The 25,395-nt window shown below is 41.4% G+C and overlaps 1 protein-coding gene across 8 annotated transcripts in view; it reads right to left on the bottom strand.

Annotated features, from left to right (window-relative positions):
* Positions 1 to 25,395, bottom strand: part of LOC126268080 (H(+)/Cl(-) exchange transporter 4) — a 436,467-nt gene that overhangs the window by 156,560 nt on the left and 254,512 nt on the right. For all 8 annotated transcript variants that reach the window (XM_049973559.1, XM_049973558.1, XM_049973552.1 and 5 more), the window contains one exon: positions 13,370 to 13,419. The gene's annotated coding sequence lies outside the window, so the exon portion shown is untranslated. The remainder of the gene's footprint in view (positions 1 to 13,369; positions 13,420 to 25,395) is intronic.

Below are 25,395 nucleotides of genomic sequence, written 5' to 3'. Positions count from 1 at the left end.
AATTGCAACTACCAGTCTTCAAAGTACCATCATAGCCCTAAAAAACCATTCGACATTGTCCAGAAGTGTTTGCTAAGCTCGGATTATCCATCATCCGACTAGTGCATGAGTGAGTAGATGCAAGTGGATGAGATTCAAAACATTACAAAATTTTGTAACTTAAAAATGAGGGATTTTTCAGTCAAATATTTATACGGAATCTTCATTGGTTTGATAACAGACAGATGTAGATACCTAACGTACCCATCCGACAGATCAAATATTCGATGATGAGGACGAAGGTATGGAGAACAAATGGAAAAAATTCAGAGGCATCGTGCAATATGCCCTAGACAGGTATGCTCGGAGTAAGGTCTTAAAGGATGATAAAGATTCGCCATGGTTTAATAGGGGTGTTAGAAAACTGTACGTAACCAAAAATAACTTCACCTCAGATTCAAGAGAAGTGAAAACCCAGCTGACAAACAAAAGCTCAACGAAGCAAAAATAAGCGTAAGTGGACCAATGAGAGGAGCGTTCAATGCCTTGGAAAATAAAACTTTGTCAGCCGATCTGAGTGAAAAATCCTAAGAGGTTTTGGTCGTATGTAAAATCAGTAAGTGGGTCAAAATCACCTATTCCTTTACTCGGTGACCACCGAAACGGAAGATAACAGAGATAGGCCGAAATACGGAATTCGGTCTTCCGAAATTGTTTCACCGCAGAAGTTCGTAACACGGTCCCTCCTTTCAATCGTTGTATGAACATCGAAATATTAGATATTGAGATAACTGATCGCGGAACAGGAAAACAACTACAATTGCTTAGTAGCGGAAAGGCGTCCCGATCAGATGAGATACCTATAAGATTCTACAAAGATTATGCGAAAGAACCTGCTCCCCTTCTAGCAGTAATTTATCGTAGATCGCATGGGCATCGAAGGTTATCAAGGGACTGGAAGGAAGTGCAGCACATTTCCGTTTTTAAGGAGGGTCATAGGACAGATGAACGCAATTGTAGACATATAATCGTCGACGTAGATATGTTGTAACGTTATGAAACATGTTTTATGCTCAAGAATTATGACGTTTTTGGACAACGAAAATCTCATCTGGAAAAGTCAACATGAATTCCGCAAACATAGATCCTGTGAAACTCAACTCGCTCTGTTCCGCCATGAGATCCACAGCGCCGTAGACAGTGGCGCTCAGGTTATTGCCGAGTTCCTCGACTTCAGGAAGGCATTTGACACCGTACCACACTACGTTTAGTGAAAAAAACTGCGATATTCTCGAGTATCGGAGCAGATTTGCGACTGGATTCAAGGAGGGAGAGGAGGAGATTACTGTTTAACATCCCGTCGATAACGAGATCATTACAGACGGAGCACAAGCTCGGATTAGGGAAGGATGGGGAAGGAAATCGTCCCGGCATTTGCCTGAAGTGATTTAGGGTATTCACGGAAAACCTAAATTAGGATGGCCGGACGCGGGATTGAACCGTCGTCCTCCCGAATGCGGGTCCAGTGTGCTAACCACTGCGCCACCTCGCTCGGTGACTGGATTCAAGAATTCTTTGCAGAGAGAACTCAACACGTCCCTCTTAACGGAACGAAATCTACAGATGAAGACGTAATTTCCGGGGTACCCCAAGGAAATGTGATAGTGCCGTTATTGTTTACAGTATATATAAACGATTTAGTAGAAAGCGTAGGATGCTCGTGAAGGCTGTTCGCAGATGCTCTGGTTACCTATAGCAAAGTAACAACGCCAGCAGATAGTGAAGATTTGCAAAATGACCTCCAGAGGATTGATGAATGGTGCAAGCTTTGGCAATGGACCCTGAACGTAAATAAATGTAATATATTGCGCATACATAGTAAAAGAAATGCACTGCTGTACAGCTGCGCTACTGACGACAAACCGCTGGATACAGTATCCATCGTAAGATATCTGAAGTGGAATTACCACATAAAACAATAGTGGGAAAAGCAAATGCCAGACTCAGATTCATAGGGAGGATGTTAAGGAAATGTAACTCATCTACGAAGGAAGTGGCTTATAACGCTTGTTCGACCGAGTCTTGAGTATTCTTCATCTATCTGGGATCCCTATCAGATAGGGGTGATAGATGAAATAGAGAAGATCCTATGAACAGCGGCGCGTTCCTTCACGTCATCGTTTAGCCGGCGCGAGAGCGCTACGAAGAAGCTCAAAAACCTCATTACCAGACGTTACAAAAGAGGCGTTATGCATCAAGGAGAGATTTACTATTGAAATTTCGAGATAACACTTTCCGCGAAGAGTAGGACGACATATTTCCCCCCACATACATCCCGCGTAATGGCCACGAGGAGAAAATTTGAGAAATTACAGCCAATTCAGAGGCTTACCGACAATCATTCTTCCCATGCGCTATTGGCGGGTAGAACAGGGTTGGCAGGACCAGTTACTGTTACAAAAGTACCCTCCGCCACGCACCATTAGGTGTCTTGCGGAGTGTGATGTAGATGTAGACTGGTTACTACCAACAACACCTATAGTCTTGCTCTAAGAGACACTAAGAACTTGTTTGTAATTTAATCTGAGATACTGTCGCAGGCTGTTAATCAGAACCGTACACTATCAACTCTTGCTCATGTTAACGCTAAAACGCGGCGAAAATTTCTGCCACAACCGGTATTGGATATGAGTACCGGCGTTTCGATCACTGGCACACTTTCGCGAGTTAAGGACATCAGCAGTCGAGGGTTTTTGTTATCAGCACATTGACTAATAAAATGGAGGCTGGTCAGAAAATTTCGACAGAGGGAACGCCACTCTCGTGAATAAGGGAATAAGATTGATCAAATACATGTGTCGAGCCTATTTCAAAACTCTTGGACAGAAGATTCACGTCTGCAAATAAGTGCCCTCTGAGAGTGCAGTTTCCGTGAGGCAGTCAGCCGGCTGGTGTGGCCGAGCGGCTCTAGGAGTTACAGTCCGGAAACGTGCTGCTGCTACGGTCACAGGTTCGAATCCTGCCTCGGTCATGGATGTGTGTGATGTCCTTAGTTAGGTTTAAGTAGTTCTAAGTCTAGGGGACTGGTGACCTCAGATGTTAAGTGCCATAGTGCTAAGAGCCATTTGAAGCTCTTTATTTATTTATTTATTTATTTATTTTTGGGACGGTCAGCCTCTCGTTTACTTAACTGTGACTACAAAAGAAAAGCGAGCATAGCCTAACCGACAGTTTCCCGCGGCGTATCTGAAAGCTCCCCACGTACCAGAAAAACCCAGTATGTCGCCCAGTTCCGCAATCTCGAGGTCCAATCAGCACGCGAATACAAGTAACACCAGTTGACTGCCCCGACTTCCTGGAAGCGGCGGACGGCGCCGACAATTCCGGCGAGAATTAACAAACGCTGTGAAATTTTACGCAGCATTGCTACCGCCTTCCTTAGAGAACTTCGTGCATGATGCTTCTCGCTCCGCTTCCAGCACTGTTCCAAGAGGCTGTTCGTAACCCCCTCCCCCCCCCCCCCCCCCTCCCGCGTGCTCGGACTGTACGGTGCGTTTGCATTTCCATACAAACGGTTGAAGAGAATTTCTCTTTCGAACGGGCTCTACGTAGCTACGGTCAAAACATGAGTATGCCAGTTTATTCAAATGCTATGGCTTTGGTAAGTTCATTGTAGCGAAAACGAGGACTGGAAGCTATCGAGAGCAACATACATTTGTTTCTGCTGAACAAGATAAATATTAACTGCAGGGTGAACTCCACATAGGAGGATGCATCATCATCGTAAACAGTGAACTCAGATTATTGAACTGTATTAATAACTTTTATTGTTGGCAGTAATAATGCATTCTGCTACAGACGGGCGTTTCAGGAACGCTGAACTGATTTTTATTTCATGTGTAATATTTTTTTGTTTTTAAAAAATACAAGGGTTACTGACAACAAACACAGTAGGAATTTATCTATGAAATAGATTTTCAAAATGTTTTACTCGGGTTGAAGTTACATATGGCTCACAAAATTGGATATCAAGAAAGAAATATGAGAAACATTTAAGAAAACTTTAAAATCTGGCTGTAGAGAAAAATGAGAAAAAGTTAACTGCGACAACAGAGTCAGGAATGATGAAATCTTTGAAACAGTAGAGTAAACAAGAAATCTGTTGAAGGAATATCCTACCAGCTGTTAAAGAAGACAGTGTTAAATAAAAAATCGTGTAGAACAAAGCTTAGATAAACATAGTCTTCTGAAAGATTTATGTATGACGATGATATTAATAGCATATAATTGTAGCATGTGCTAGTAATAGTATAAACCTTTCTCCACGTACAGTTATAAATTTTGAAAAGTTCCTTGGCTATTTGTTTATGTTCATAAACTGTCTGTGAAACGCTGTCACAGATTTGTTTAAGAAATTGTGACAGCTTTACTAGCGAGTAATGAAGTAATAGCGAGACTGCTCAGGGCACAAAGTTCACGAGAAGCGGTTTCTGAAATGTGACACCTGTGAATCCCCAGCATCCAGTCCCTTTGGGATCAAGATATCAAACAAAACTCGTTTGTATCTAAAGTAGGACACGCGGTTTCTGCAGTCGCGAAACCGGTGAACCCGAATGTTGTTGTTATTGTTGTTGTCTTCAGTCCTAAGACCGGTTCGATGCAGCTCTCCATGCTACTCTATCCTGTGCAAGCTGCTTCATCTCCCAGTACCTACTGCAACCTACATCCTTCTGAATCTGCTTAGTGTACTCATCTCTCGGTCTCCCTCTACGATTTTTACCCTCCACGCTGCCCTCCAACGCTAAATTTGTGATCCCTTGATGCCTCAAAACATGTCCTACCAACCGATCCCTTCTTCTAGTCAAGTTGTGCCACAAACTTCTCTTCTCCCCAATCCTATTCAATACCTCCTCATTAGTTACGTGATCTATCCACCTTATCTTCAGTATTCTTCTGTAGCACCACATTTCGAAAGCTTCTATTCTCTTCTTGTCCAAACTATTTATCGTCCATGTTTCGCTTCCATACATGGCTACACTCCAAACAAATATTTTCAGAAACGACTTCCTGATACATAAATCTATATTCGATGTTAACAAATTTCTCTTCTTCAGAAACGCTTTCCTTGCCATTGCCAGTCTACATTTTATATCCTCTCTACTTCGACCATCATCAGTTATTTTACTTCCTAAATAGCAAAACTCCTTTACTACTTGAAGTGTCTCATTTCCTAATCTAATTCCCTCAGCATCACCCGATTTAATTTGACTACATTCCATTATCCTCGTTTTGCTTTTGTTGATGTTCATCTTATATCCTCCTTTCAAGACACTGTCCATTCCGTTCATCTGCTCTTCCAAGTCCTTTGCCGTCTCTGACAGAATTACAATGTCATCGGCGAACCTCAAAGTTTTTACTTCGTCTCCATGAATTTTAATACCTACTCCAAATTTTTCTTTTGTTTCCTTTACTGCTTGCTCAATATACAGATTGAATAACATCGGGGAGAGGCTACAACCCTGTCTCACTCCTTTCCCAACCACTGCTTCCCTTTCATGCCCCTCGACTTTTATGACTGCCATCTGATTTCTGTACAAATTGTAAATAGCCTTTCGCTCCCTGTATTTTACCCCTGCCACCTTTAGAATTTGAAAGAGAGTATTCCAGTCAACATTGTCAAAAGCTTTCTCTAAGTCTACAAATGCTAGAAACGTAGGTTTGCCTTTTCTTAATCTTTCTTCTAAGATAAGTCGTAAGGTCAGTATTGCCTCACGTGTTCCAACATTTCGACGGAATCCAAACTGATCCTCCCCGAGGTCCGCATCTACCAGTTTTTCCATTCGTCTGTAAAGAATTCGCGTTAGTATTTTGCAGCTGTGACTTATTAAACTGATAGTTCGGTAATTTTCACATCTGTCAGCACCTGCTTTCTTTGGGATTGGAATTATTATATTCTTCTTGAAGTCTGAGGGTATTTCGCCTGTCTCATACATCTTGCTCACCAGCTGGTAGAGTTTTGTCATGACTGGCTCTCCCAAGGCCGTCAGTAGTTCTAATGGAATGTTGTCTACTCCGGGGGCCTTGTTTCGACTCAGGTCTTTCAGTGCTCTGTCAAACTCTTCACGCAGTATCGTATCTCCCATTTTGTCTTCATCTACATCCTCTTCTATTTCCATAATATTGTCCTCAAGTACATCACCCTTGTATAAACCTTCTATATACTACTTCCACCTTTCTGCCTTTCCTTCTTTGCTTAGAACTGGGTTGCCATCTGAGCTCTTGATATTCATACACGTGGTTCTCTTCTCTCCAAAGGTCTCTTTAATTTTCCTGTAGGCAGTATCTATCTTACCCCTAGTGAGATAAGCTTCTACATCCTTACATTTGTCCTCTAGCCATCCCTGCTTAGCCATTTTGCACTTCCTGTCAATCTCATTTTTGAGACGTCTGTATTCCTTTTTGCCTGCTTCATTTACTGCATTTTTATATTTTCTCCTTTCATCAATTAAATTCAATATTTCTTCTGTTACCCAAGAATTTCTAGCAGCCCTCGTCTTTTTACCTACTTTATCCTCTGCTGCCTTCACTACTTCATCCCTCAGAGCTACCCATTCTTCTTCTACGGTATTTCTTTCCCCTATTCCTGTCAATTGTCCCTTTATGCTCTCCCTGAAACTCTGTACAACTTCTGGTTCTTTCAGTTTATCCAGGTCCCATCTCCTTAATTTCCCACATTTTTGCAGTTTCTTCAGTTTTAATCTACAGGTCATAACCAATAGATTGTGGTCCGAGTCCACATCTGCCCCTGGAAATGTCTTACAATTTAAAACCTTTTTCCTAAATCTCTGTCTTACCATTATATAATCTATTTGATACCTTTTAGTATCTCCAGGGTTCTTCCACGTATACAACCTTCTTTCATGATTCTTAAACCACGTGTTAGCTATGATTAAGTTGTGATCTGTGCAAAATTCTACTAGGCGGCTTCCTCTTTCATTTCTTAGCCCCAATCCATATTCACCTACTATGTTTCCTTCTCTCCCTTTTCCTACTGCCGAATTCCAGTCACCCATTACTATTAAATTTTCGTCTCCCTTCACTATCTGAACAATTTCTTTTATTTCATCGTACATTTCTTCAATTTCTTCATCATCTGCAGAGCTAGTTGGCATATAAACTTGTACTACTGTAGTAGGTGTGGGCTTCGTATCTATCTTGGCCACAACAATGCGTTCACTATGCTGTTTGTAGTAGCTTACCCGAATTCCTATTTTCCTATTCATTATTAAACCTACTCCTGCATTACCCCTATTTGATTTTGTGTTTATAACCCTGTAGTCACCTGACCAGAAGTCTTGTTCCTCCTGCCACCGAACTTCACTAATTCCCACTATATCTAACTTTAACCTATCCATTTCCCTTTTTAAATTTTCTAACCTACCTGCCCGATTAAGGGATCTGACATTCCACGCTCCGATCCGTAGAACGCCAGAATACGACATAGAAATGCGGGAGCACACTGTCAAAAGGTTCTGCTTTTTCGTAAACTGCCGCCACAGCCTCATTGTAGCTAAAATGAGGGGGGACGGGTTAAATTTCTGTCCAGACGAAGTGCCTATCGGTTCAACAGAACCTGGTTAAAAGGCGACCGTGATTTCCTCGGTCCACGTCCGAAAAATCTGGCCCACCGTTATGAGTAATTACCATAACGAAGGGCGGCGACAGAGGTGCGCTAGATTGTAGCTCATTAAGTAACGAGAAGTTGGGTGTCGTTGATGAGACACGACAGAGGGAGTCAGGAGGCGCAGTTAGCCGACACATGTCAACAAAAGTACCTGATGGACACAAGGAAAGAGGCCACATGCATAAAGAGCAGTTTCAAGAAAGGTGGCGCCTGTAACATAAGCTAATTTTAGAAATTCTCAGGTTGTAGCTAACAGAATACCATAACCCTGTTGCCACAGAAATTTCCAGTAGCGCCACCGCCTTTACGTCCAATTACTCCATCTGTCAATTGTGTGAGGCTGCGGATGTGGTACAGTTTACAAGGTAGAAAAGCAGCATCTACTCTGCAAGCGACGGACAGATGTGTGCAGCGGAACATGGTGATCCACAGTCCTTTTCACTGCCTTCCTATTTCATTTGTGGAAGATGCAGGGAAACCGAATTTTCCATACTCCTGTGCACAAGTAAGAATGTTCTCAGTTTGAATTACGTGGTCATCACGGGAGAGACAAATTAGGACATTAATTATTTTTGTCGGCTGATACTGGAACGAGCGCTCTCGAAATATTAAGACTCTCCGCAGTGCATAGTGACTTTCTTGTAGTACCTTTGATTATTTTTGCGACATTTTCGAGCGGATTAATCAAACCCGTAACGAAAAGCGCAGCTTCTCTGTGCATTTGCTCTATCGTCATTATAAATCTAGCTTGGTAAGGGGCGGTTGTCAGACAAACGAAAGGTAGCCTGATCAAGAACTTACCGAACGAGGTTACCGCAAAGAGCCTAAGGATTCATCCAGGAAGTCTGAATCTAGCACCTACCTTTCCCACGACTAGATTTATTCTATTTATTGATTCATTTGTCATGGAAAGACGTAAGCTGTCGGCCGCTCCAGATACTACTAAATACTTGATCCTTGTTCCTGATTCTAGTGACTGTACCTAGATTATAAAGCCAATAGATATAGGAGCTTTACCTCACTTTAGGCGAATTACGCATATTTATGGTAAGGGACACACTGATTTGAAAGTAATCTGAAGCCAAATTACGATAAGCCCATAATAATGTAGAATAAACATATCGAAAATAGCACAAATTAACGAGGAGGACACACAAACAGTTGATGAGTTAGTGTATTTAGGGCGGACGAAGGCAACGACTGCATGAGCAACAAAGAAGTAATCACAAGAGCACAAACGACCTGGAGTGCTGTTTTGTAAACTAAATAGGGTCTTCGAAACGAAGCCTCCGATGGACCTGAAATGAGAAGCTTACTGTTACTATGTACCAGTAGTTTCGACTTACGACGAAGAGGCATCTACCGGTGGATACTTTTTAAGTGCAGCTACTCACTGAGGACTAGTGTGGGATGTAACTGTCATACAGCTGAGAAACTTGGTAGATGTGCTAATGTGATAAAGCGGGACAGATTTACACTATGTTTTTGCCACAAGGTCCAAATCTGGCGCTGTACAGTATCTTGTCGACCTCTCCAGTGCACATATTGAACAAACTGTGTAAGAGCAGTTAACAATGAAATCAACATTATGCATTTCTCACTTGTTTGACGTTTCCTGCCCACGACCCGTTCCTAATCATTAACATTTGGAAACATTTCTATAAGTATTTTTTGTATTCACAGCACCAAAATTAAAACTAATTTTTTTCGGCGTAAATGGATTCCACATTAACGCATTAGAATAGATACCCAGTTTCGCTGCCATATAATAATGACAGCCCACAATGGGCCTCTGTCAGCAGCTGAACTTTAAATATAAACACCCGGCACTTGTAACGTGAAAGCCATTCAAAAATTTAGGGCTGCGCAGTAGGCCATGGAGAGTTCCATGCTGGGAATTACTAGGGAAGACAGGAAAACAAGCGAAGGGATCAGGAAATAATAATTTCATGTAGCTCAATGGATGGGTGCATGTCATGGGTGCAAGGGGAGAAAGGACCTCCACCGTAACGTGGCCTCCTCACATCGCTGAGAGGTGAAGGCTAGATTGAAGGAAAACTGAAAATTTCCGTGGTCCTATCGGTATTAAGTTTCCACGTACGCGCTTTATCGCTGGACCACCAGGCCCGACGCTAATGAAGTAGGTTGGGGTGAAAGACGTAATTATTACTATAATTGAAATTAAATGGACGTAGGAGAGACGTGGATTGTGAAGTACAGAGGAGGCTTTTAACCAGCAGTGACTGTCTAATGACTGGTTATACAGACGATAATGATGACTTCAACCAAAGTGTGACCTAAGTCGGTTTGTGGCATGGATAGGGACCTGCCAGATGATTCAGAGTGATTGTGTGGAAAAACTGGTGGGTAGCAGAAGAGAAAATGTTTTTGAAAAGGCCTAGTTAATGACTCCCGATACAGTAAATGGATAAGGACTTATATCCAGGACAAGGGAGTGGGTTGAGGATAATAATGCAAGTTCGCCGTACAGAATGACAGAAAGGAACTGTAGTTTTTGGATGTGCGTACACCACGACTGAAGTAACTTCATTTATTAGCCTGTCAAGGCGGACTGTTTATTGTTTCTACAAGGAATGGTGTATCAGTCGCAGTCCTGTAGCAGAGCTAATAAATAATGGCCGTAAGAAGATCGTGACAGGGAAGGAGATGCGTATCGTGCCTTGTCAATAACAGCTGGTGCCTAACTAGCGAGAAATTGTTGCTTTCAATGAATGAAGATTGCTCTTATTTCTGGTATTGTTTCTGTGTACTGAGCTGTTGGGTTTGCTTAAGGAAAATTTCGTCAAGGGATAAATACACGAGAAGCTGTAGTTAGTATACCCACTTCTTTCAACAGGCTTCTGCCAGATGTTCTTGAACTCGCACCACTAATGATTCGTGACAGTTTTGGACCTTGAAAATGTTATATTACCTTGACCAGTATAGACAGAGTGACATTATGGAATGAAAGTAACCAAAGTATGAAAGTTTTTTTTTATTTTTACGTTATCTATGCTAGATTACATTCCCATTGTAAATAAATAAAAATTTGAACAGTTCCGTTGGATGCACCTCTAAATTGAATTTTGTTGATCCAGTATTGTCGACGACTCAGTAACTCGACACGTAAGTTCTTATACTTCGTACATGTGTTGTGAAGGTACTTCTTGCAGGTTCTGATCTGTTACAGTGAGTTTTCTTTCCTTTTTAGGTTTAATGACAGTGAATTGGATAGGATGTCATACAGCACGCGCAGGTGCTATCACAGCACCCTCAAAATCCTGTGTTCCCACATGAGTGCCTTTCACGGCCAACATGCTCCGGATAAGTAGCATCACATTTCGACACATTGCAGCGAATGTGCTTTTGTGGGACTGTTTATTGTTAGAAACACGACGTTCACAGACAAGAAGAGCGCCTCTTCAACTGTCTCTCAGCCCACCGGAAAACACTTTGGTTTCATTGAGCTCAAACTGGTCACAGTTAATGCTGGATTCGAATCCTCAGGTGCAAACAACTTTCGTAAAGTACATTGATAGTTTTCAGCCAGAGCATCAACTGACTAAGAGATGGCTGAAGTCTATTGCTTACCGCGACAAATATACTAAATCAGCATTAACTTTTAAGTCTTGCTTCAAAGTTCATGTTCTTAACAAAATTCCGTGTGAGTGATTCAACGCCCCCCAAAGTTTGGCACAGAGGTCCTCAAATGAACTGTAGAATGCGTTTATACAATGGAATCGAAAACAATTTCATAGTTTAGAGCAGGGGCAGCCAAGAATTTGGCTCACTAATTTTGCACTGGCATGAGTGCCTTAGAGCCCAGCCTAGCTGCATCCACACTTCTCCCAACGCCATGGCACGATGTCTGAGTGTAGGGTGGGGGAAACTGCAATGAAGTTGCATTACATATAACTTAGTTTTATATTTCACATTTCTTACGAACACAGATCACAGACAAAATAAATTTTCAGTATTATTTAATTAAATTTGGTGTGCTGAAGACATAATTCAAAAATGGCTCTGAGCACTATGGGACTTAACATCTGAGGGCATCAGACTCCTAGAACTTAGAACTACTTAAACCTAACTAACCTAAGGACATCACACACACCCATACCCGAGGCAGGATTCGAACCTGCGACCGTAGCAGTCGCATGGTTCTGGACTGAAGCGCCTAGAACTACTCGGCCACCGCCGCTGGCCTGAATACATAATACAATGTTTATCTGTTACTGTCGGCACTCGCGTAGCCGTGGACAATTTCACATATTTTCGCCCTGAGGTTGACACTTAATCGTGACTTGTTTAGTTTTATGATCTAAAAAAGCTCTTTCACTCACATATGTTGATCGAAATATTATAGCACTTTCGTAATCTCATTGTGGAGAAACTGTACTTGAGGAAAACAATGTAGACATGCTGGACAGCTTTAACTCGAAAGGATTTGTCTTTAGAACGAAAATTACATTGCAGATCAATCACTTATGTCTGAACATGCACGGGTGCGCTTTCAACTGAAATGGCAAATGGTCTCGAAAACATTTCGTAAACAGATGTTAGATTGGCAGTGTCCTGAAAACGTTTAGAAAGCTATCCTTGTTAATTCTTTGAAGACCGCAATGAATTCTTAAAGCTCGCATTTACTTTAGCGCCCGTGAGCTTAGGGAAATGGACAGAGCCTTTTGTTTTGTTGAATCTGATCCTTTCGCAATGCGATTTGAATTCAAATGCGTACCCATCAAATCAGAAATTAGTTGTTTCTTACTTTGCAGTGTCATACTGTGGGCAGCGTAAAATCAAGTACAGTTAAAATGCAAGGCCTGCAATCCATTCCAGATGTCAAAATTTTTGTTTCCGCGCTCCTTTTTTCTTCATAAATTGAAGAACAGCGGCTTTTAATTCGAAAAATCGTACCAGGCACACCCCTTGACTTAAGCAACGTAGTTTGCAGTATAATATATACAGAGTCTCCATACTGACCGTTTAGTTCCACCGAGAACAGTTGCCGCAGTGCACTAATCCATGCGACGCCAGAAATTTTATTATTCGTACCACTACGACGTGCTTATGCCTGTAAATTTAGCATAACGTGCCTCTTTATGTACGGAACAATGAATCCCGTCTAGCGATCGCTGCAATGGTTTGCTTTTTCATTGTCAACTAAATCCTTAAATTTTGCCTGCATGGTATTGCAGCGTCGTTTCACAACAAATTTGCATTACCCATCGATTAAGCAACTTCATAATAGATAATGAGAATTCTCATCCCTCTCTTCTGTTATTCACATACAGTTTTAAAAGAATTCGGCGATAAATCGCTAGATTCTCTCATTTCGTGCAAACCGCCTCTGGACCAGTGAATATCATACCACGAACAAATAGCGAAGAGTAAACGGCGCTGACATCACGATTTTGCCGAAATGAAGAGAGTTGTGCCGACCGCAAAATGCCTCACCGCGATGCTAAGTGAAATATCGCGCTATACCGAGTACTTCAGAGAAGGACGGAACAAAGCGGACACAGGCTAAGTCTCGGCCCTCACACCGTCCACAAACATGGCTCGCGAGTCGTTTGGCACGCCATGGGCGCCCCTGTTTCAGAGAGTATTCGAAAGTTAGGCAGAAGGCATTTTGATGAATGTTTGTCGAAATGTCTTAAGAATTAATGGAATGATGAAGATCAGCAAATCAACTTATTTATTTACCTTACTCTTGAAGATAGCGTACACGGAATGAGTCCAGCTGGGCAGAACACCTGCAAACAAAATATCCGGTAATTAAAAAAGGAAACGCTTGAGATTCAGACACAAATATGTTACCAAGACAGGTAATAAAATAGAAACCGAAAAAGAACAAAACTGAAGCAAATTATTGTTGTTGCTTCCTGGCCTGTGTGCCGGACCGATACCCGATTCTTGGCTCTTTGCCCTTTTGTCGGGAAGTGCTTTAATGACTTTTTATTTATTAACTTCTTTTACTTTACTGAAGTAAAATGAATTGACAAATGCTGATGCGTAGATTACTCATTGTATCTCCAAAATTTAATAAATTACGCTACGAATTAATAATAATAATAAGGGAGACTCTTTAACATCATTCTTGAAAAAATTATCAGGACATGGGAGGAAGAAGTCAAAGGAATCCAAATTGGCATTATACAAGATAATAGATTCAATGTGAAGTGTTTAGCTTTTGCAAATGACCTTGCAATCCTCACAAATAATAAAAAAGAAGCCACTAACGCCACAGAGAAGTTACACGAAATTACACAAAGAACTGGCCTGCAAATCTCGTATGAGAAAATCCAGTACATAGAAAGAGAGCCACAAGACAAATTGCCTATTGTGACAACCCATGGGAAAATCGTACAAATACCACATTCTAAGTACCTGGGAGAAATCATCCACCATCAGGGATCAACCTAAAGGCCAATGAGGAAAGAATAATAAACTACAGAAAGCATATAAACTCACGTGGAACTTTTATAACAGAAAGTCTATATCCATTAACGCAAAATTCAGGCACTACAACACTGTCTTACTTCCGGAGGCACTGTATGCATCTGAAACAACACAAATAGGTGGGCAAACTAAAATCAAAGAAATAGAGAAACAAGAGAGGAAAAATCTCAGGAAAATTTTTGCACGATACAAGAGCAAGGAATCTGGAAGAAGAGACCAACGTCAGAATTATATAAATACACAGACAAGATTACTGATACAATAAGGAAAAGAAGAATGCAGTTCTACGGACATATCCACAGGATGAATGAAAACAGAATTTCAAAGCGAATTGGCTTGGTTCAAATGGCTCTGAGCACTATGGGACTTAACATCTCAGGTCATCAGACCCCTAGAACTAAGAACTACTTAAACCTAACTAACCTAAGGACATCACACACATCCATGCCCGAGGCAGGATTCGAACCTGCGACCGTAGCTGTCGCGCGCTTCCAGACTGAAGCGCCTAGAACCGCTCGGCCACGACAAATGCAGGGGAAAAACAAAATGGATAAAAGAAGTTGAAGAGGACCTCATACGAGGACACATAACAGTAAACGATGCAGAAAATAGAACTGAATTCAGGAACGTCATCAAAAAACAGAAATTTGACACCACAACACAGAAGAGACCAGGATGCAAATGGACAGCGGAGCGAAGAAACAACACAGTGAACACATGAAGAAAATTTGGGCTCAGAAAAAACATAATCATCATAAAGGAATTCAAGTTCAAACGCTCTCTTTAAAAGGGAATAATCGAAAATAATAATAATAATAATAAATTGGATACCCACAGAGACTGCATAGAAGCGATGGAAAAAACAGATGCCTATAAATATCTAGGATACAGACAAAAAATAGGAATAGATAATACACATATTAAAGAAGAACTAAAAGAAAAATATAGACAAAGACTTACAAAAATAATGAAAACAGAATTGACAGCAAGAAACAAGACAAAAGCTATAAATACTTATGCTATACCAATATTGACCTACTCATTTGGAGTAGTGAAATGGAGTAACACAGACTCAGAAGCACTCAACACACTAACACGATCACAATGCCACAAATATAGAATACATCACATACATTCAGCAACAGAAAGATTCACATTAAGCAGAAAGGAAGGAGGAAGGGGATTTATCGACATAAAAAAAACTACAGTAAGGACAGATAGACAATTTAAGAAAATTCTTTCTAGAACGAGCAGAAACTGGCAAAATACACAAAGCAATCACTCATATAAATACCTCGGCTACACCACTGCAACTTCATAATCACTTCTACAACCCTTTAGATCAGATAACATCAACAGATACGAAGAAAGTAAATTGGAAAAAGAAAACACTACATGGCAAGCACCCGTATCATCTAACACAGCCACACATCGATCAAGACGCATCCAACACATGGCTAAGAAAAGGCAATGTATACAGTGAGACAGAAGAATTCATGATTGCAATAGAGGATCAAACAATAAACACCAGATATTACAGCAAGCATATTATTAGAGATCCCAATATCACAACAGATAAATGCAGACTTTGAAAACAACAAATAGAGACAGTAGATCACATTACAAGCGGATGTACAATACTAGCAAATACAAAATACCCCAGAAGACATGACAATGTAGCAAAAATAATGCATCAACAGCTTGCCTTACAACATAAACTTATAAAACACGTTCCCGCATACAAGTATGCACCACAAAATGTACTGGAGAATGATGAATACAAATTATACTGGAACAGAACCATTATAAAAGATAAAACAACATCACATAACAAATCTGACATCACACTCACAAATAAAATGAAGAAATTAACACAACTTATCGAAATATCCCTACCCAATACAACAAATATACAAAAGAAAACAGGAGAAAAAATTGAAAAATACATCGAACTGGCTGAGGAAGTCAAGGACATGTGGCATCAGGATGAAATTGACATTATACCAATTATACTATCAACTACAGGAGTCATACCACACAATATCCACCAGTACATCAACGCAATACGGCTACATCCAAACTTATATATACAACAACAGAAATCAGTAATTATTGATACATGATCAATTACCCGAAAGTTCCTAAATGCAATGTAACATATACCGTACAGTTAAAAGGAAGTCACGCTTGATCAAGGTCCGCGTCACTTTCCATTTTTGACCAGACATAACGTCTGAGAAAAGAAAGAAAGAATAATAATAATAATAAAGGAGACTGTGGAGTGTATATTTTGTATCAACGAGAACAAAATACTTTTAAAACAACTTAAAACGTGGCATTACGTAAATAACGTGATCGTTTCAATTATGGCTGCAGAAAATATTGTAAAGCAGATAAATGGTTTAAAAATACTTTACTTGTTGTAACTAAAGTCAGTGTGAGTGTATGTTCTCGAAAAGCCAGTATTGTAACCAGCTGTACAGGTGTTCACCCTGAAGCGGCAAAGACCGTCTATGCGGCGGTGACTGACAGAGATTATCCACGGCGAGCTGGCCCCTATACAGCGAAACGACAGCCACAGGAAATTCTATATTGATTGTTAAAAAATGATGGTAGTTCCCTACGTTTGTATAGATTTATGGACCAGCTGTGATTTTGTGGAAAGAAGCAGTTGGTCACTATCAAGGGGCCGAAGAGTACGGGAGCTTGAGTCGATAAGGCGACTGTCGTGTTCCTGCGTATGGGTCGAGACAGGTTTACGTGTGTCAGTATCGATACTTTGCTATGAGAATTAGGTATCGACTATCAAGACAGTTCGAGATTTTCCGTGAATTTTGTTGGAAAGATTTCGGAAGCTTGTAAGGGGGAGGATTTAGATTTTTGAATGCTAGATTAGATGATGTAGTAAAGATGCTAGGGCACAGTCAGTGGAACTGTTTGATGAATTTTATTGGATTGTAGCTTATCGTAATTTTGTTTTCTACTCGACTTGTGGTCAAGCGATCTTTGAGCGACGGTCTTAGTGTAGCGCTGCTGGTACGCTGTGTTAGTTTGAAGACTAATATTTGTGTATCGTAGATACGACCGTAAATGATACTTTTAATGTAATTTCTAAGACTTTCCCGGCGATTTGTTGACATCTCGTAAAATCGGGTGTACTGCCGGTGGTCCGCGTCTTCCCAACACGATATTTCGACGTCGTAACTCGGCGTCTTCATCAGGTGTTCCCTGAGGTCTCAGGGAACACCTGATGAAGACGCCGAGTTACGACGTCGAAATATCGTGTTGGGAAGACGCGGACCACCGGCAGTACACCCGATTTTACGAGATGATACTTTTAATGTCAGCCATACTATCTGACGAAGTCTCGTTTTGTTACCTGTGATAGTTTGTTGCACACGCCAAAGGATTCTCGAGTTTTTCTTGATTGTAGGATCAAGTACAGAAACAAACGGACCGAAAGTGAATTGTGATTACCAGAGTATTTAGCTCGTACTCATTGCTAGTGACGCAATCATCGAGAATCCCTTGTCCTAGCTGAACTACTTGAAAACGGAAAATCCAACTGCTGCCACTATCCTAGTAATAAGTGAAGAGTGAATTGTAGTGGCTACGCAAGAAGCCAACACCTGGAGTGGTTGAGTTTTGAAAACCTGATTTTAAGTTGAGCTTGAAAGTGGCGGTGGAAGTAGGTTTCCAGTTGCGTGTGTGTGTGTGTGTGTGTGTGTGTGTGTGTGTGTGTGTGTGGTCGCGTGCGTGTGCGTGTGTGTTTTTCTCGTTCAGAGTAAGCATTACATTTGTGGTCGTTCGCTCACATCAACGTCTGCCGATGTAAGGAGCTGATTAATTTTAAATAAACTCTGATTCGTTAAAATTAAAAGCAAATCCCTGTATTATCATTTTACCCACTACCCTAAATAAAGTGGAATCCAATTTTGAACTCTGAAAAAAAATGACGGTTGAAAGTTTAGTGATCTAGCGTATAATAAGTAGAGCAAGCACGCCCAAGTCAGCGATATAACATAAATAAATGTATGACGAGTCTTTGAAAAGAAAGCGGAGAAGTGTTTTATCAAAGCATAACGACGCCAAATTTACTATTTACGTAGTGCCTTGAAACGTACCATTCGAGTTACAGTTAAGAAATATTGACGAACATAAACCAATACGCAAAGATTTAGTTACGAAATAATTCTGATTTAGTACAAAAGACTATATTAGCAGAGGTATCGCTAATCGGAGGATGTAAATAACTGTTGTTTCTTTCCATAGTAACCAATTTCCGCCCTCGGTAGCTGAGTGGTCAGTGTGACAGAATGTACATCCCAAGGGCCCGGGTTCGATTCCCTGCTGGGTCGGAGATTTCCTCCGCTCAGGGACTGGATGTTGTATTGTTATAATCATCATCACCTAATCCCCATCAACGCACAAGTCGCCGAAGTGGCGTCAAATCGAAAGACTAGCGCCAGGCGAACGCTCTAAACGACAGGAGGCCCTAGTCTCACGAGATTTACATTTTTACAGTAACCAATACACCTCTGGCCTGAGACGACAACTGCTTTATAACAATAATTAACTGCAGAACTTTTTATACATTTTCGGATGCGCAAGTGTTCTAATTAAGAAATAGTAATGGTTCGGCTCTGAGCACTATGAGAGTTAACATCGGTAGTGATCAGTCCCCTAGAACGTAGAACTAATTAAACCTAACTAACCTAAGGACATAACACACATCCATGCCCGAGACAGGATTCGAACCTGCAACCGTAGTGGTCACGCGGTTCCAGACTGAAGCGCCGAGAACCGTACAGCCACACCGGCTGGCTGAAATAGTAATAATTAACTAAATAATTTAATATCAAGTACAACGTCGTTATTATCTGAGTAACGAGTTGAGTAGCGTCAGTATTACGTGATACAGTACGACTGTCCCGTATAATTTTCTTTAATAGTAATTTGTACGGTACTTACGTTTGTGGTGTGTTGATGAGCTCTAAAATTATTTATGAGCTTAACGCAAAAAGAACCGTGAGATCGTTACAATATCATAGTGTTGGAAAGCTTATTTACCCATTCGATCAGGTATGAGAGTGCTAATTGCGTTCTGAATTGCTCATATAGTGTTTTCAAGAACCTGTTAACTCCCGATAGGTTAGATTGAAATCTATTGCGCCTCTCCACGAATGATTAGCAATTTTTTGCATCTATATTTAATTTTTTTCTCCATTTACTCTTGTGCTGAGTCGGGATGATGCCTTTCTTATCAGGGCTAGATACATGGACACTCGTAGGCGACAATTCCGGCACAGTGCAATCTGCCTGATAAATATGGTGTTACTATAATACAATGGCGGTACATTCTTAGTCAAGCCTTGAATATACTACGAAGATTTATTTATTTATTCTTGTCAGAACCATACACAGAGGATTCTATGAATTTAGAATTTCATATAAGGGAATATGAAGGAATTATAAGGAATCGCCACAGCAAAAGTGGTCCACGAAACATAAATGCAAAAAGGAACTATCGTGTTAGGAAGTGCCAGAGTCCAAAGGGTGAATGAAGCTGCTCGATTTGTTTCTGTATCAATGCATACATTTCTGCTAGATGTCACTACTTTCATTCTACAAAAACGTAAGGAGGAAATTGATTAACACAGTGTTAATAAGACTGCAGTTCTTTAAATTCCATATATTGATTACTAAATCTATCATTATTAGTAGTATTATTCACGAGCAGACCACTTAGAAATATGCTAAAACTTCAGTTTGATCTTTGTACAGAATTTATTGTGTTTACAATGCTGTTTCATGCCGATCCTATGCTGTTACTTTTGTTTTTCTCTCTCTCTCAAACTTTGTACTCTGTTTCTAAACATGATCTGTTCTAGCTGCCTGCGTGTTCGACCCCTCGAGGTCTTTTCGAGTTCCGTGTTCCAATGGTAATCAACTACTTGTTTGGATAGTCTATTTTTGTCCACCTGTACAGTTTTACAAGAATATCAGTTTCTTTTCCTCTCAGTCTCCAACATCCTCGCCGCATTCTGGTAGATTTCTTTGTTGTCCCAGCTTGCCTCAGTATGGGTTTTACCCAAACTTTTCCACAGGATTCTTGAGAATCTCAATCTTCTGTTGCTTGTGGATCATCGAGAGGCATTCAGTGGCATGCAGGCATTCTATTTTGGTCATAAAATTACAGTGTCTTTGTTTGGCAATCCAAGAGGTGCACTTTTTGTTGTAAACGTGTTTAGTCAGTCTATTTGCTCTCTCCATTTTTGAGATCCAATAGCGTACCGCAGCTTTTTCTAGTTCATTTTATTGTATGGTCCGATCGACGTGCTTGAATTTCTTTACTCTTGTAGTCTGGCCTATCTCGGTTTCAAGGATTTTGGTTGATATTTGTCTTGCATCTTGAATTTGGTCTTTTTGATCAAGATCCTCAGTCCCATACTAACGGTGATAGTTCCTATGAGGTTGATCTGGATGGTCGCTTTCTCTGTGCTTTCCAAGAGTATCGCAAAGCCATCCACAAAGGCCAGGCAGTTTTTAATTCCTTGCGATTTTTTTCCCTAAGGAGATTTGGCTTAATATTTTATTTTTATTCTGATTTGCAAATTCTCACATTTTTTTCTAGAACACAGTTGAATAGTAACGGTGGTATTTGGTCACATTTTCTCGCCCCTGTCTTGATTTCAAAGGCCGTGATAGTTCCCCCACGAACTTCACCTTGGAGGTTGTTGCTTTTAATGCGTGGTTCTGCTTGTCAATTTTGGTTTGAGCCCATCCACAATCTCTCTGTCGACAGGGTCCGTAGCCCTTTCGATGTCCATGAAAGACACCACAATTTTAGTGGAATTCAGCAGCCTCTGACGGATGGTTGACTTCAAATTAAGAATTCTCTGGCTGCAGTTAATTAAACATTTTAAACTGACATCTGAAGACTAACTTGGTACCTACAGGGCGACAATTATTGAAGAATATGAAATAAAACGTAAATTAGTTACAGACTACGAGGTGCACACACTTTATTCAACGTGTAAACGTAACTATAAATATACGAATTTAGGTTATGACATGGTTGATACGCCTGCCATCATTGGCCATGATGTTGCGCAGACGATTAGCGAAATTTTGCATGACCCGCTCTCGATGACCTCCTGAACGGCTGTTTTCAGCTCAGCAGTCGTTTTGGGGTCATTGCTGAACACCTTGTCTATGATATAGCCTGACAAAAAGGAGTCGCATGTGTTCAGATCCGGAGAATTTGGCGGCAAATCGAGGCCCATGGCAGTGGCCCCTGGATACACCAGAGACAGAATGCGGTCCCCAAAGTGCTCCTCCAGGACATCAAACGCTCTCCTGCTTCGATGGGGTCGAGCTCCGTCTTACATGAACCACATCTTGTCGAAATCGGGGTCACTTTGGATAATGTGGATGAAATCGTCTTTCAAAATCTTCACGTACCGTTCGGTAGTAATCGTGCCATCAAGGAATATCGGACCGATTATATATTGCACATCACACCGTCACTCGTTGAGGGTGAAGAGACTTCTCGATAGCGAAATGCGGGCTCTCAGTCCACCAAATGCGCTAATTTTGATCCTTGGCGAACCCTTCCAAATGAAAGTGAGCTTCGTCGCTAAACCAAACAACAATGCGCATACTAATTACCTTCGTGCTGCGCGGCCAACCATGTAGTTTGAACGTCCTAACGCAAACGGTTCAGAAGTTATGACGATTTTATTTCATATCGTTCAATGACTGTTATCCTGTACGTTCACCAACGCACATGTACAATGATGCACTGGCTATTCTCAAGCACCGATGAGTTACCTTGTTTTATCCTGAGAAGCCATTCAGATCGAATTTTGAGCACTACAAAGTATATCGTAGTCAACGCCCACCGTCGTCCTACCATTCACAACTGCACGTCAAACCTTCCCTTCGCTTGTAAACAGAGATACTGTTCGCTTGAGTTTGATTGTTACATGTCTATTTACGGATGCGATACATCCCGTGGATCATACATACACAACACTACTTGTTGCAACATAAAGGCCCACAATTTACCTTTATACATTCTTAAAATTAACAGTTTGAATTCTATAAGGAAGAATTTCAGAATATTGTGATACACCGCGAGCCCAAAACGTTAGGAGAATGATTTAATTCACGGAGTACAAGTGACATCAGTGACGACTACAGTAGCAGTTTGAACTGCTCAGCAATCGTTTTGGGTCGTTGCTGAATACCTTCTCTTTGATATAGTCCGACAAAAAGGAGTCACATGTGTTCAGATTCGGAAAATATGGCAGCCAATCGAGGCCCATTCCAGTGGCCCCTGGATACTGTTGTGTAAACAACAGACGTGCATTCTACCAGTCGGCTGTGTTAGCGTTGAGTCACAAACTGCATTGGAATACCATCTCTAAATGCAGTGCTCAAGACATTCTCCAGAGTATTTCGAAACAGAAAAAAGTGTTTGCAGTGTTTGACTTTCCTTTTCATGCCTTTTATGGAAGTATTAATAAATAGAAGATACTGGCCATTATTTCGATATATTTGCAACGTTAGTAATGTGTTAACTTAAAATAAAAATGTTTCCGTATAGCGACTCGGCTCCACGACCCTCGGACTACTATTCTGTACTCCTTCCGCTGCGCCAACCGCTGCCTGGAAACTACGCAGACGTAAATGAGTCATGAATCGTCCGCCCGCGACAAGGATGCTACTTTTTCTAAGCCCTATGCTATCTGTAGCTCCCACTTCTGTTTTTCTCATTTCTGGCCAAGCCCTGCATGTACTACAAATCTGGACGTAAACGAATAGGCACTGTCCTCTTAGCACCGCCACAAATGATCAGCAATCACAGACATGCAGTCCCTGGCAGCATATGGAAGTTCTGTTACATGGTGACGTCTCCGTTATATAAATAGGCCACATACATTCGAAATTACCACATGGCGTATTAGTACGACCTCACGATGGCGACAGAAAAAAACGACTCTAAGCACTATGGGACTTAACTGCTGAGGTCATCAGTCCCCTAGAACTTAGAACTACTTAAACCTAACTAACCTACGGACATCACACACATCCATGCCCGAGGCAGGATTCGTACCTGCGACCGTAGCGGTCGCGCGGTTCCAGACTGTAGCGCCTAGAACCGCTCGGCCACACCGGCCGGCGATGGCGACTGAGGAAGTCTTCCAAATTTTGATTATATTCGCACAGAAAAACTGACGCGGAGACAAAACCGAAAAAAAATGTTTATTCAGTAATGACGGACCGAGAAAATTGTATTCCGAGAGATTACCTTTAAGAATCTTTCACTCTGCAGCGCAGTGTGGCAGTTTCGAAACTTCCTCTTAGCTTAAAAATGTCTCTTGAGCTCTGACTCGAGACAGGACCTCGCAGTCCTCGCCACATTACACTTCTCCCGGCTCCGACGTAAACTGATGTAATTTGGTGCAGATTACAAGCTCACTTGACCATTCGCATTTCTGCTGCCGCTGCAGGTTCATTCGTCATCAAAAGAGGGCAAAGAAGACATATATGACTGTAATGTGAAAAACAGGAACGTCAGTTTTACACGGAGCGAGGTTGCGCAGTGGTTACCACACTGGACTCGCATTCGGGAGAATGACGGTTCAAATTCCAGCAATACTATCCAGATTTAGGTTTTCTGTGATTTCCCTAAATCGCTCCACAAAAATGCCGGGCGGGTTCCTTTGTTCGCCATCCTTTTGTAATCTTAGCTGATGTTCCGCGTATAACGTAAAATGTCGTGTGCCTAGGTCCTCCCGACCGGAAGACGTTCCGCGGGTGCAAGTCTTTCGATTTGACGTCACTTCGGCGACTTGCGCGTCGATGAGGATGAAATGATGATGATTATGACAACGCTCCATCCAGTCCCTGAGCGGAGGAATTCTCCGACTCATCCGGGAATCGAACCCGGGCTCTTAGGATTGATATTTTGTCGCGCTGACCACTCAGCTACAGGGGGTGGACCGCCTGTAATGACCGCGCTATTGAATGTACATTAAGGTCTAATCTCTGCCATGTTATCGAGCAGACTGGAAAACTATCCGCTGCCGGGGGTAAAATTATCTTTTTGTGATTCATGACATAATGGCGAAGAAGCAAATAAGAAAAGTGAGTTATTTAATACTTCACTCCAGTTTTACTAAATCCAGATTCACAGTGTCTACACAGATGCAGTAGATCTGCCTATCGAAGGCTAAGTAAGAGTATTTCCACGGGCTTTACCGCATGCCAAGTGGTGAGCGTCGTCGGCTGGCGAGCTGCGCGACACCATTTCAAAGCCGGTGACCACCAATCACTTGTTATTTAGTATTTATCATTTCTAGAACGTTCTCGAAATTTATTATGGTTGTAATGCACATTTTGGACTGTAGGATGTCCGTATAAATAGCAGCACGCTCCGTTCAGGGAGGCAGTTGTGTTTGTACGTTGTTGTTCATTATAAATGAGCTTTCAGTGGTAACTAGGGAAACTCCGCATTGCACCTCCTCAGATTTAGTGATAAAATGGCCCAGTGGATAGCCCATCGCAAACTGAACACATATCAAGCTTGAAAACAAGAAGAAAGTGTACAGAATTTTGAAAAAAGAAGCAAAATAGAAACAGTGAAAGGTCCAAACACAAGAGATGCAACATCAAGCATGTTGTTACAGCCGCCGCTTCGTGGTTGTCTGGTCACGGTGTCGATATGCGGACCGGGAGATCCCTGTTCAAACTTCCTTCGTGCATTTTTCCCCCGAACTTATTAACTGTCCGTCCGGTAGTTGACGTGTCTCTTCTCCTTCTGTAGTCTTGGCAATTGTCGTACCATACATAGCTTGTAGAATATGACTCATGAGGTAAGAATATATTACCGTAGCAAGTAAATGTGATGAAAAGTGAGAACAGGCGGGATGTCGCACAGACCTCTTAAAAAGGTGAAAACAACAAATCAACAGGTGTGAACTATTTTACAACAAATGAATTCAAGATTCAATATTTCCAAAACGATGTAATACTTGTGTAGAACAAACAGGAGATCCGTACGTCCGGAGGTCCCTTCCCTACACTTCGCTGTTGCAGACAGACGTTACACCACAACACAGACACAACTCAGAATACAGCGAACAGACACGTCAATGACCGGACGGATAGTTCATAGTTTTGTGGGAAAAAAAGAGGCACAAGGGAGATTTGAACCCAGATCTTCTGCTTTAGAATCCAACACCGTGCCTACACAACCACGA

This window comes from Schistocerca gregaria, chromosome 4 (genome assembly GCF_023897955.1).
Source record: "Schistocerca gregaria isolate iqSchGreg1 chromosome 4, iqSchGreg1.2, whole genome shotgun sequence".
Classification (NCBI taxonomy): Eukaryota; Metazoa; Arthropoda; class Insecta; order Orthoptera; family Acrididae; genus Schistocerca; species Schistocerca gregaria.
This window is presented reverse-complemented; position numbering and strand designations above follow the sequence as displayed.